This window comes from Oryctolagus cuniculus, chromosome 12 (assembly GCF_051225735.1).
Source record: "Oryctolagus cuniculus isolate XC-2025 breed Fujian yellow rabbit chromosome 12, ASM5122573v1, whole genome shotgun sequence".
NCBI classification, from domain to species: Eukaryota; Metazoa; Chordata; class Mammalia; order Lagomorpha; family Leporidae; genus Oryctolagus; species Oryctolagus cuniculus.
Window position 1 is genome coordinate 43,006,549 of NC_142878.1, and position 12,561 is coordinate 43,019,109.

At 44.6% G+C, this 12,561-nt stretch overlaps 1 protein-coding gene across 15 annotated transcripts in view; it reads right to left on the bottom strand.

Annotated features, from left to right (window-relative positions):
* The window catches only part of AKAP6 (A-kinase anchoring protein 6), a 633,025-nt gene that overhangs the window by 272,672 nt on the left and 347,792 nt on the right, over positions 1–12,561 (bottom strand). The gene's annotated exons all lie outside the window — the stretch shown is intronic.

Genomic DNA, 12,561 nt, shown 5'->3' on the forward strand with positions numbered 1-12,561 from the left:
AAAAGAATTGTATAGCATTATCTTTAAAAATGCTTGATTTACAATTCTTAAGGTGGATTTCAGTCATTGTGTTTGCATACAAAATAATGTTTACAGTTTACTTTTCCCCCATTCACCCCCTGTGAATCTTAATTTCACAAGTACCTTGGAACAATGTGTCAAATTCCTTATACCACACCCCCCAAATTCCAGCTTGAAATCTCAATTTTTGAAGTTTCCTTGCTTTTCTGCTCTTTTACTTTGAAGCAATCACAAAACTATATCAATTTGTCCTTTATAACATCTCGCACCTATGTCTCTCTTCAATGTGCTTCCAAAACCACATTTCAGGTCCTTCAACACACATCCAGGCTATTGCAGTGCCCTTCAAAATTAGCCCAAGACAACTCATTTCCAACCTTGATCACACACTGCAATGGTCTGAAGAGTGTTTAAAAATCCCCTTTGGGACATGCTCAATCAGACTTGCCCCAAATGGTGGAGTCAGAAATGTGCCAGGGGATTCCAATACAATCCCATCAAGGTGGCATGTACCAATGCCATCTCACTAGTCCAAGTGATCAATTTCAGTTCACAATTGATCATAATGATAGGACTAAGAGTCAAAGGGATCACATAAACAAGAATAGTGTCTGCTAATACTAACTGATAGAATAAAAAAGGGAGAGAACGATCCAACATGGGAAGTGGGATACACAGCAGACTCATAGAACGGCAAATGTCCTAAACAGCACTCTGGCCTCAAAATCAGCCCTTAAGGCATTCAGATCTGGCTGAAGAGCCCATGAGAGAATTTTAGGCATGGAAAGCCAAGACACTCTGGAAAAAAAACAAAACAAAACAAAACAAAACACCTAAATGAAAGATCTCTGCGAGTGAGATCCCAGTAGAAAGAACGGGCCATCAAAGAAGGAGGTACCTTTCTCTGAAGGGAGGAGAGAACTTCCACTTTGATTAGGGCCTTGTCTAAATAAGATGGAAGTCGGCGAACTCAAGAGGCTTCCATAGCCTTGGCAACTCATGACTAGAGCCTAGGGAGATTACTGACACCATAAACAAGAGTGTCAATTTGTTAAGTCAACAACAGGAGTCACTGTGTACTTACTCTTCACATAGGATCTCTGTCCTTAATGTGTTGTTCAATGTGAATTAACGCTATAACTAGAACTGAAACAGCATTTTACATTTTATGTTCTGTGTTGATGGAAACTGATGAAATCTTAACTTAATACATACTAAATTGATCTTCTGTATATAAAGATAATTGAAAATGAATCTTGATGTGAATGGAAAGGGAGAGGGAGAGGGAGAGGGGAGGGTTGCAGGTGAAAGGAGCAGCCGAGAGCCGCCATAAAATGGCCTTAATAAAACAGTCCTGGGAAATGGGGAGTAAACTAAGTTCACAGAGAAAGCAGATAGCTACTAGCCAGAGATAAGGGCTACTACCCAGAGATAAGGGCTACTACCCAGAGATAAGGGCGACAGAACATCCTGGTATGCACCTAAGCCCCCTCCCCTGTGCTTGTTCAAGCTTAACAAAGAAACTGCGAGACACGTAGGGCACGTAGCCACCCCTTTCTGCTCTTCAAGGACCCCCTCCCCATATCCAAGCTAAGACACGTAGGGCACGTAGCCCCCGTTTCTGTTCTCTCCTCCTCCTCGACGACCTCCTCCCCTTGTAGTTACCCAATAAACTTACGCCACCCTATAGTATGTTAATTTTGTGGTTTTGCCCTTTAAAAACTGTGTAAAATGATTGTTCGGGGCTCCTCTCGCTTGCTTGCTGCTTGCAGCAGTAGAGGGCCCATTTGTACAAATGAAATAAATTACCTCCTGTTCTATTGCATCGTCTGGTCCGGAGTCTGTGTTTCTGGGGTCGTCACAAGAGGACACCGCTTTTGGGGTCCTACATCTGGGGGCTCGTCCGGGATTTGGGGGACCCCAGACTCCCACACTCCATCGGCCAGACGGAGGTAAGTTTGCTTACTTGTGTATTATTGTAACTGTGGTTTGTACTGTTTGTCCTTGTCTGCCAGGACGACGTGGAATCCGTCCTGGGGCGCCTGTACAGGCTCAGTACTGACTGGACCAAAGGGGAGACAGACGTGTCGTGAGGCCCCTGGTCCAACCCTGGAGGACGCTCCAGTGGTGGTCTGGGAAGGAGGGAAAGAGAGTGTTTCCCTTCTTCAAAGGGAGAGCCTGGCCAAACGGCCGCTCCCTTCTGAAATTCTGGTTTTGGTTTTGTCTCGGTCTGTTGCTGCGCGGCTTGTGATTTCAGACGTGTCCTGAGACCCCTGGTTCAACCCTGGAGAACGCTCCAGTGGTGGTCTGGGAAGGAGGGAAAGAGGGAATTTCCTTTCTTCCAGGGGAGAGCCTGGCTAGACTGCCGCTCCCTTCTGATAGTTTCGGTTTTGTCTCGGTCTGTTGCCGCGCGGCTTGTGATTTGTGTTCTGTGTGTCACTGTTTTTGTTGTCCTTTATCTCTTACTGTCTCCCCCATCTGTTTTTATTGTTGTGTTTGATTGCTAGATGTATACTTGTATGAAAAATGTGTATTGTATTCTTATGATGTGTTAATTATGTCTACTTCTCAATGCAACTCTAGGGCCAAATGTAAGGACAAATTTTTGGAATGGAGAGGCTTGTACCTAGATTTGGCTCTGGTAACCAAGAAACTTTGCTGCCGAATGACCTTCTCCTGCTCCTTGGGAGCCTGGCCAGTTCCCAGGGAGGAGGATAAAGGAATGTTTTCTGATAAACAGGTGGGCATGCTTCATGTCTCGGCTCTCTGGCCAAGACCCGAGATGGGACGCACTGCTTGCCTAAAATCTTGGCAATGAGCCACCCTTGTCCTTGGGGGCTTTAAGGGGGAGCCAGAGCAAGCCTCTGCTGCTGCTGTTTCATTTCGGGGGGAACATGCAGTCAAGCTGAATGTTAAATGTGCCCGTGATGATTACTAATAATGTTTAATTCTCAGTATGGATCCTTCTCCGGAGCTGTGTGAAGATTGCCTAGTGATGCCCACAGTACTGTAAATTCTACAAAACTTAAGTACAACGTGAACATGATCAATTGGCTACTGTGATTGAGGTGTTCTGTGACAGTCCCTTTAATGAGAAATTAACAAAATGGATTAATAACAGGACATTCAGGACCTGACGCTCTGCTTGGTATGTCATTACAAAAATCATCAAGGAGGGCTATGCCTGATAAATGAGGGTGCTATAAATGTGGGCAACAGGGACATGTACAAAAATTGTCCAGAAGTCAAAAATCAAAATAAGGCTCTTCCTGGGATTTGCTTCCAGTGCTAAAGGGAAAGGCATTGGGCCAATAATGTCACTCCAAAACTGATAAAGAAGGTAATTCATTAAAAAACAGAGTTCAGGAAACTGGAAGCGGGGCCAGCCTCAGGCCCTCCCTACAGGGGTCAGTGGACCATCTTGCTATAGTATCATTAAAGCAATGGAGCCATGTTTATTGCAACATTCTGTTAATCTATGCTCCTTTACCATCTTTCCTCTAAATAATTTTAGTGTGCACTACAAGGCTTGCAGCGTATTTCTTGCAGATTAAAAGTAACTAAGTCTGTGCACAGCAGACAGCTAAAAAGTAATTTACTGTCACAAATTGGCATAGTTGGCAGGATCCGCAAGTATGCAAAGCAATGCCTTTCTTTAAAAGAAAAACTGAAGTTGCATGTGTAACCTGTGATGTTCCTGGCTGGAAAGACCTTCAGATCGCCTCTTTGGTGAAGGAATGGGCTCTCTGCTCAGAATCGAGTGAGAATTGGGATGGCAAGTTACAGAGTGCACAGCCTCCACAAGTTATTGAGGTTTTGCTATCAGTGCCGGTGGAAAAGGGGGATGAACTATAGGCTTTGGGGAGGTGAGAATGGATTTTGTTATCTGCATACTGATGCATGTATAAGCAATTAAAAAATAAGTACAGAATAAATATAAATTAAAAAAAAAATACTGCCCTTTAGAGTCAAACTGCTAGGTAGTGGTAAAAAAATTATATCAAGCTCCTGTACTGCTGCCAGGGCCAACTAAGGTTATTCAGTGTAAACAATACAAAATTCCAGGTGGACATAAAAAAAAAAAAATCTAAAACAGTAAAAAAATTATCTTAGTGCTGAGTGATGATTCCCATAATCACTAAAAGGAATTATCTAATTTGGCATGTTAAGAAATCAGATGAAACCTGAAAAATGACTGTGGATTACAGGGAATTAAACAAAGTTACTCTCCCATTGACTGCTACAGTCCCAGATACCATCATTTTGATGTAAAAGGTCACAAACATAAAAGCGTGTTCTTGATAAGGAAAGTTAAAAGAAAGAGATACTTTTAAAAGGATATGATTTGTAAAAATTGTTTATCTTAATGGCTGGTTTATACTGGAATAAAAAAAAGAGGGTGGGAGAAGAGAAAGGTTTGAGCAAGTTACAGAAGGTGTGAGAAAGTCGCAAAATGTTATGGGAAGAAGAAATCTTTGGTTATTTTCTTTGACATAAAATCAAAATCTGATCCTCTGTTAAAGCAATGAGTTAAAGTAATCTATTATGTTCTCTTGATGTCTCTGTTGAATTCTAACTGCTTAAAAACAGCTGTAAAAAGAGCAATGGTGAAATGGAGGGATCCTATCACCAATCAATGGAATGGACCTGATCCAGTACTGGTATGGGACAAGGGCTCCTAAGGGATGGGTTTTTCCATGTAACCAACATGCCTTTCTGCAATTGCTCCCTGGGCCGTGTGGCCCTGATGCTAACATCTGTATTTACAGCAGCGGATAGAGTACGTCAGTGGTGTGCTTTACCTGAAGACTACTATAACAATCATCCTAATAGGAGAGGACACTGCCCTTGCCATGGCTGCATCAGTAGTAAGTGTTCCTGGACTGGCTTTTGGAAATAATCGTGGACTATGAAGGCTTACATGTTTGGTGACCAAAGCAATCAATCTTACTGCTACTGTGCTATCCAATATAGCCAAAGAATTGGATCAAGTTCACTCAGGAGTGCTTTTAAGCCATGCAGCTAACAATTACTTGCTGTTAAAAAAAAAAAAAATCATATAAGTTGTAAATCTGTACCTGGGGGATGTTATTTTAACATTACTAACAATGTGCCATATATAGAGTCTGTTATTGATAAACTTAAGAGTAAAATGCAACATATGTTTATTACTAACCCACTATTCATTTGAAGGGTTTCAATGGATTCATTGGTTATTAATGTTGGCTGGACTGCTACTGCTTTTCCCACTTTGTATGGGATGTCTTCCGTGTGTTCTGCATTTTATGCTGACTTCCCTATAGTATGAATGGACTGAGATTCATCATTTAAAACTTCGTACCAAGCCTCCTTTGTAATCAAAATAATTGATATTTGGCTGTATGTTTCATCTCTCACCTAATGTTGGGCTGGAATGGTACTCAAAGACGGGTAAGACGCTCAGCATCCTGTACCAACCTAAGACAGGGCTCTAGGCCAAGCTGCCAGAGTTACCGATGACGGGTAAGGACAGAGATGACTGAGGGCAACCTAAGACAGAGGCCATTCTCAATTTAAAAAAAAAAAAAAAAGGAGGAGATGTGGGGACCCATGGCTGGCCATGGGCCCACATGCTAAGGCCTGGCTTGCTGATCATTGGCATTAGTCCTCACGCAACAGTATCAAGCCCTGTCCACCAGTGACCATATTGAAACCCCTCATTAACGGGCACACAATTTTAGGATTAAAATTAGTTCAAAGAGAAAATGGGGGAATGAAAGGAGCAGCCGAGAGCCGCCATAAAATGGCCTTAATAAAACAGTCCTGGGAAATGGGGAGTAAACTAAGTTCACAGAGAAAGCAGATAGCTACTAGCCAGAGATAAGGGCTACTACCCAGAGATAAGGGCTACTACCCAGAGATAAGGGCGACAGAACATCCTGGTATGCACCTAAGCCCCCTCCCCTGTGCTTGTTCAAGCTTAACAAAGAAACTGCGAGACACGTAGGGCACGTAGCCACCCCTTTCTGCTCTTCAAGGACCCCCTCCCCATATCCAAGCTAAGACACGTAGGGCACGTAGCCCCCGTTTCTGTTCTCTCCTCCTCCTCGACGACCTCCTCCCCTTGTAGTTACCCAATAAACTTACGCCACCCTATAGTATGTTAATTTTGTGGTTTTGCCCTTTAAAAACTGTGTAAAATGATTGTTCGGGGCTCCTCTCGCTTGCTTGCTGCTTGCAGCAGTAGAGGGCCCATTTGTACAAATGAAATAAATTACCTCCTGTTCTATTGCATCGTCTGGTCCGGAGTCTGTGTTTCTGGGGTCGTCACAAGAGGACACCGCTTTTGGGGTCCTACACAGGTAGGAGGGAAGTTATGAGGGGGAAAAAGCCATTGTAATCCATAAACTGTACTTTGGAAATTTATATTTACTAAATAAAAGTTAAAAAAAAATCTCAGAGATTCTGATTCAGTGGGTCTGGTGCAGAGCCAGAGGTTGCAATTCTTTAAAGTGCCCTCAGCAGTCATGATGTGCAGCCCCAGTTGAGGGACATGGCACCGAGAGCTGTACCCAGCACGTCACAGCAAGATTAACCTTCAACTACCAGCTCCCTGAGCCAATAATTTTAAGTGGTTTCCTGTCTTTACAAAGACTGTAAAGGCCTGACTTGAAGGCCAAGACTAACACGGAGATGTGTATTATTTGATCTGCTTAAAGATTGTTCATACCCAACATAAAAAACTTGGGGGATGTCACACAAGATCCAGGTTTCCTACTTCTCTTTCGAGAAGTAGGAAATACATCCATTAGGTATTTTATTTTTGCCTTTGCTATGCAAACACTGGGGATTCAAAGTCACTCTTATTTTTGCTCTACTCTTTCTAACTCTATGTTCCCCTTTCCTTGTCATAAATCTTATTCTAACCTGTGATTGGTTTAAAAGACAGCCCCCAATACGATACTGGACTTCACAATGATTTCCTAACATGGCACCAAAAGCACAGGCAACAAAAGCAAAAACTGACAAATGAGCACCATGCTGATCCGAAGCCAGGAGCCAGGTGCTTCTCCTGGTCTCCCATGGGGTGCAGGGCCCAAGCACTTGGGCCATCCTCCACTGCACTCCCGGGCCACAGCAGGGAGCTGGACAGGAAGAGGGGCATCTGGGACAGAATCCGGCGCCCTGACAGGGACTAGAACCTGGTGTGCCGGCGCCGCAGGTGGAGGATTAGCCTAGTGAGCCGCAGTGCCGGCCTAAACTGTGCACTCTTGGGGAGAAACAGAACAGAGATTCCTCAAAACATTAAAACTAGGACTATCATACAACCCAGCAATCCCTCTTCCAGGTCTATACCCAAATAAATTGAAAAACCAGATCTCAAAAGACATCTGGGGGCCAGTGCTGTGGCTCAGTAGGTTAATTCTCTGCCTGCGGTGCTGGCATCCCATAGGGACTCCAGTTCTAGTCCCAGCTGTTCCTCTTCTCATCCAGCTAACTGCTATGGCCTGGTAAAGTAGTGGAAGATGGCCCAGACACTTGGGCTCCTGCACCTGTGAAAAAGACCTGGAAGAAGCTCCTGGCTTCAGATTGGTGCAGTTCCAGCCATTGCAGCCATTTGGGGAGTGAACTGACAGATGGAAGACCTTTCTCTCTGTCTTTCCTTCTCACTGTCTATAACTCTATCTCTCAAATAAATAAAATCTTAATAAAAAATATATCTGCACTCCCTTTTTCATAATAGTACTATTCACAACAGGCAAGCAGTAGAGGCAACCCACAAGCCCATCAACAGATGAATGGATGAACCAAATGAGATTTATACATACAATGGAATATCATTCAGCCTTAAAAAGGAAGGAAATTCTTTCACATGTTATAACATGGATGAAACTTGAGGACATTATACTAGGTGAGCAAACCCAGTTATAAAAAGAAAGACACTGTATGATTCCCCTTACATGAGGTACTTAAAATCCTAGAGACAGAAAAGTAGAACTGTGGTTGTTTTTTATTGGGTACGGAATTTCAGATTAGCAAAATGAAAAATTCTAGAAATCTGTTTTACAACATTGCAAATATATGTAACTACTGAAATGTATGCTCAAAATGATTAAAACAGTAAATTTTATGTCATGTGTCTTTTACCACAATAAAGAAAGGAAACAAAAGGAAAAGCAATGAAAATATGGGGCTGGCATTGTGCTGCAGGTTAAGCCACCAACTGCAACACCAGCTTCCCAAACTTAGAGTGCATATTTGAGTCCTGCCTTCTCCCCTTCCCATCCAGCTCCCTGCAAATGTGCCTGGGAAAGCAGTGGAGAATGGCTTAAGTATTTGGAGCCCTGCCACCCACGTGGGGAGACCCTGATGGAGTACCTGGTTCCTGCTGGTTCCTGACTTTGACCTGGGCCCACCCTGGCTGTTTAAAGACCTTTCTATTTCTTTGTCTCTCTGTAAATAAGTCTTAAAAAAAAAAAAACTCAGGATAATATGGTGTTTCTTTAACGACCGCCACCATGAGGGAGGTGCCAGTGAAGCAATAAAAATGAAGGTTGCAGTATAGAGCAGGTGTTGTCTGCAATCATTTGACCTCTGAAAGAAGAAATGCTAAAATCTGTGTCAAGTTAATCCAAGGAAAAACCTTTTCTGCATTCACATCACACTGGCACTACCACTTCTCACCTTCATCTGTAGTGGCTGCCTTTGAGCTGCTACCATGCAACGGGGAATAAACAACTGAAATTGTACACGGTCTAGTTTCAAAGACCAAGCCTTGGCTAAGCATGGGCTGCACTGAATCCAAAATAACTCATGTGCAAGTACATTCTCAGTGGCACCAAGGAAGTTTTTAAAATTGGGTTACAGAAGTGTCCAGGACAAAATATACCAGCAGCCGAGTCACTGAACGATAGCTGAGATGGCATCCTGGGACCCTGCAGACCCTTAATTTCTGAGGCTGTAGAGAAACAAGCTCAGCAATGCCATGCATCCATCTACTGAGAACCAGAGTCACACTCAGTGGGTGACACTTTTCAGAACAACTTGTAAGAAGTTAATGAGAGCAGGTCGACCTTGACCAAACTCCCACAGGACAGATTCCCTGAAATGCTTCACTGACATGGCAGCCCCCTGCATCCTTCCAGCCTCTGTGGGATTCCCACGGCTGTCAGTCGGGCATCACTCATTTCCCACCTTGGACAAGTGACTATTTGCCAAGCAGTTCATTTCTACTCCGGTCATGATGAAGAAGCCATGCCATGGCTTGTGGGCTTTATAGATGGATCTTATCTGCAGTGTGATTCTTGTCTACCTCTGCATTTCATACACCTCGAGGAGAAAACCAACTCAGCTCTGACATCATACTTGGACTTAGGAATTAGGGCATCTGACGGATAATATGTAGGTAGAGAAGAGTGACAAAGATCCTAAAGGCAAGAACAAGCCCAGCATGTTCTAGGAACAGCAAAGAGGCCAGTGGGAACAGAGCGAAGCGGGTACAGGGAAGAACAATTGGAAATGAGGTGAAGGAAGAAACCAGGGGACCGGTCCGTGTAGGACCTCTGTCTGCAAGGTCAGCTGTTGCAGGGTTTTAAATAAACTCCTAGCTGCTGTGGAAAGTACACAGCATATGCCTACCACAAGGAAGATTCTAAGTCACACTGTCTCCCATATTTTGCAGGTGGAACAGGTTATCTGGAATGGTTTATGGTGGGGGTGGGGGGGAGAAGTTACGCTTTGACATCCAAGGTCAATTCATCTGCAGGTTGGCAGCTGCCATCACCTAAAGTCACGAAAGGAGACTGGGCTGCAGGAAGGATTTAGTCTCTCGTCGGCTTCCTCCTCACACCCCCAGCTCCGGTAAATTACTTCCAAATTCCTATAAGAAACTTCCTCTTAAGAGCTTTACCATATATTCAACATTTCAAAAAGATGATCTGCTCCACTTTCACCTAAAACCAGCTACCCACCAAAATGATACCTTTGATTAGAACTCTATAATTGGGGCCGGAGCTGTGGCACAGCGGGTTAACGCCCTGGCCTGGGATGCCGGCATCCCATATGGGCTCTGGTTCCAGACCTGGCAGCTGCACTTCCGATTCAGCTCTCTGCTGTGGCCTGGGAAAGCAGTAGAAGATGACCCAAGTCCTTGTGCCCCTGCACCCACATGGGAGACCCGGAAGCAGCTCCTGGCTTCTGATCGGTGCATCTCCAGCCATTGCGGCCAACTGGGGAGTGAACCAGAGGATGGAGGACCTCTCTCTCTCTCTGCCTCTCCTCACTCTGTGTAACTCTGACTTTCAAATAAATAAATAAATCTTTTAAAAAAAAAGAACTCTATAATTGCCTTGTTGTGGCCTTCAGGATCTTGCAGCAACCAGGTGTATTAAAGGCATGGAAAACTTTACTGCCCTCTGATCAAGACCTCTGGGTCAGAAGAGCGCTCGTTGCAAGCCCCAGATGCTCACCACCTGGCTTCATTTGGGCAGAATTATGGAGTCAAGGCATGCCACCACTGAAGTCAGTATTGTAGCCTTGATCTGGTTAAAACATCCCTTTACAAGAAAAGACATAGGCCTAGAATGGCATCGACAGCTGTGGGCTACGCCAGACTTTAATAATGAGCCAAAGGCTGAAAATGGTTTTCTGGATCTTGTTTACTTCCCTGACATCACCCCCTTGCCTGGTTCACATCAGAACAGTCCCTGAGACTGGCTGCCATCATCACCTTGGTCCCCACCACACTGCCGAGAATATCCTTCCTGTTGCTGGCTACTGATTCTTCCAGAGAGGCTATGGGAGGACATGGCCTGGCCTGGGTGTGCCGGCTCTGCATTCGCATCCTGACCACATCTACCAGCTGAGAGGACTTCAGCAAGTTTCCAAGTTGTGTTCTACCTTAGTGTCTGCATATGGAAAAAAAAATGCCTACCGTCTAGAATAGAAGTAGAATAAGGCATGTTAGATACTTAGTGCCAAGCCCAGCACAAAATGACAGATCAAGGAGTGTGATATATTACGTTGCTACAGATGTCCGTTGTGTAAAATCTAATGGTCATGCTGTGGCCTTCAGGACCTGGCAGCCACCACGTCTGTTACAGGCACGGACACTTTCACTGCCCTCCGATCGAGACCTCTGGTCAGGAGGGCTCTCTGTGGCCGCAGCCATGTCGCTCCCGTTCCCACCTCTGAATTTTAGTCTGTGCACGCCATTTCTCCTCTCCCTGTCTACCAGAATCTCCTGCACATCCTTCAAAGCTCCAGCTAAGGTTTAGCATTTCATGAACTCTTCCCTGACAAATGCTAGCGCCATCAGTATTTCTTCTCCTCAGCACTACAGTGACTGAGGAGTGACTGCTTCCTTAAGGAAGGGGTGAGGGAGTTCAGTTCAAAGAATGGGCTCTAGAGCAGTCTGCCCTGTCTCTCTCAGCTTCAGTCTCCCCTCCATCAAATGTAGCTATTATGAAGTTGTTTTTTTTTTTAAGGAAGTCTGGATACATAAACACCTGATGTTTGTTAATCATTATTAATGTTCTTATTATCATATATTTCTACCTTTATGAACCTGCATTTTCTTCCGCCAGGTTGTTCTGTCCATGTGCACTATAATCCCAGAATAGTCCCAGAATAGTGTTCAGCAATGATAGGATGTAAGAAGACTGGAGGTGCAGCTCCAAGCCACCCAAGGGGGTTACACTAATACTCTCCATGCGATCTGGATGGCTCCTGGGTCTTTTGTCGCCCCCTTCCCTTCTGGTTTCCTAGTGAGTAAGATACTACTACTAACCTGTTACATGGAGGCAACATGGAGAAATCCAGACCAAGAAGCAGAAAAAAACAGGGATTTGTGTCTCAGCATCCCAAGTGCAAAGGTTAGTCAGTTGGTGGTCTGTCTACCTTTGTATGTATCTGTATATCTATCTTAGCTCGGGAAAAGTCACGTAAGCTCACCAAACCTCTCTGTTCCTGTGTCTGCAAAGGGAGGATGACCTACCTTCTTCACAGGATGGCAGTGAGGCTCCAAAATGCGTAAGGAAGAGCTCTGCACACGGTCAAGAGTTATCCATATGCAAGGCACAGTCACTTAGGCATCATCACACAAGAAACCACCATACTGATCAAAACACAGCAGCACAGGGGTGGGTGCTAAGGTACATCCCCGTTAAGCCACCAACGGGGATGCCTGCATCCTGCATCGGAATGCCTGGGATCCAGTCCCATCTCTACTTCTGATCCAGCTTCCTGCTAATGTGCCTGGGAGGCAGATGATGGCCCAAATGCTTGGGTTCCTGCCAGCCACAGGGGAGACACAGATGGAGTTCTAGATTCCAGGCTTCTGCCTGGTCCAGCACCAGCTGTTGCAAGCATTTGAAATACTTCACTTCCCGTGCCTTTCTACTCAAATACTTAAAAAAAAAAAGAAGAAGAAGAAGAAGAAGAAGAAGAAGAAGAAGAAGCAGCAGCAGCAGCAGCAGCAGCAGCAGCAGCAGCACATTTTATAATGGAGCAGAGAAGGATTGACTTATTACTTTCAAACATCAGGAAAGAAAGCATTCAGGG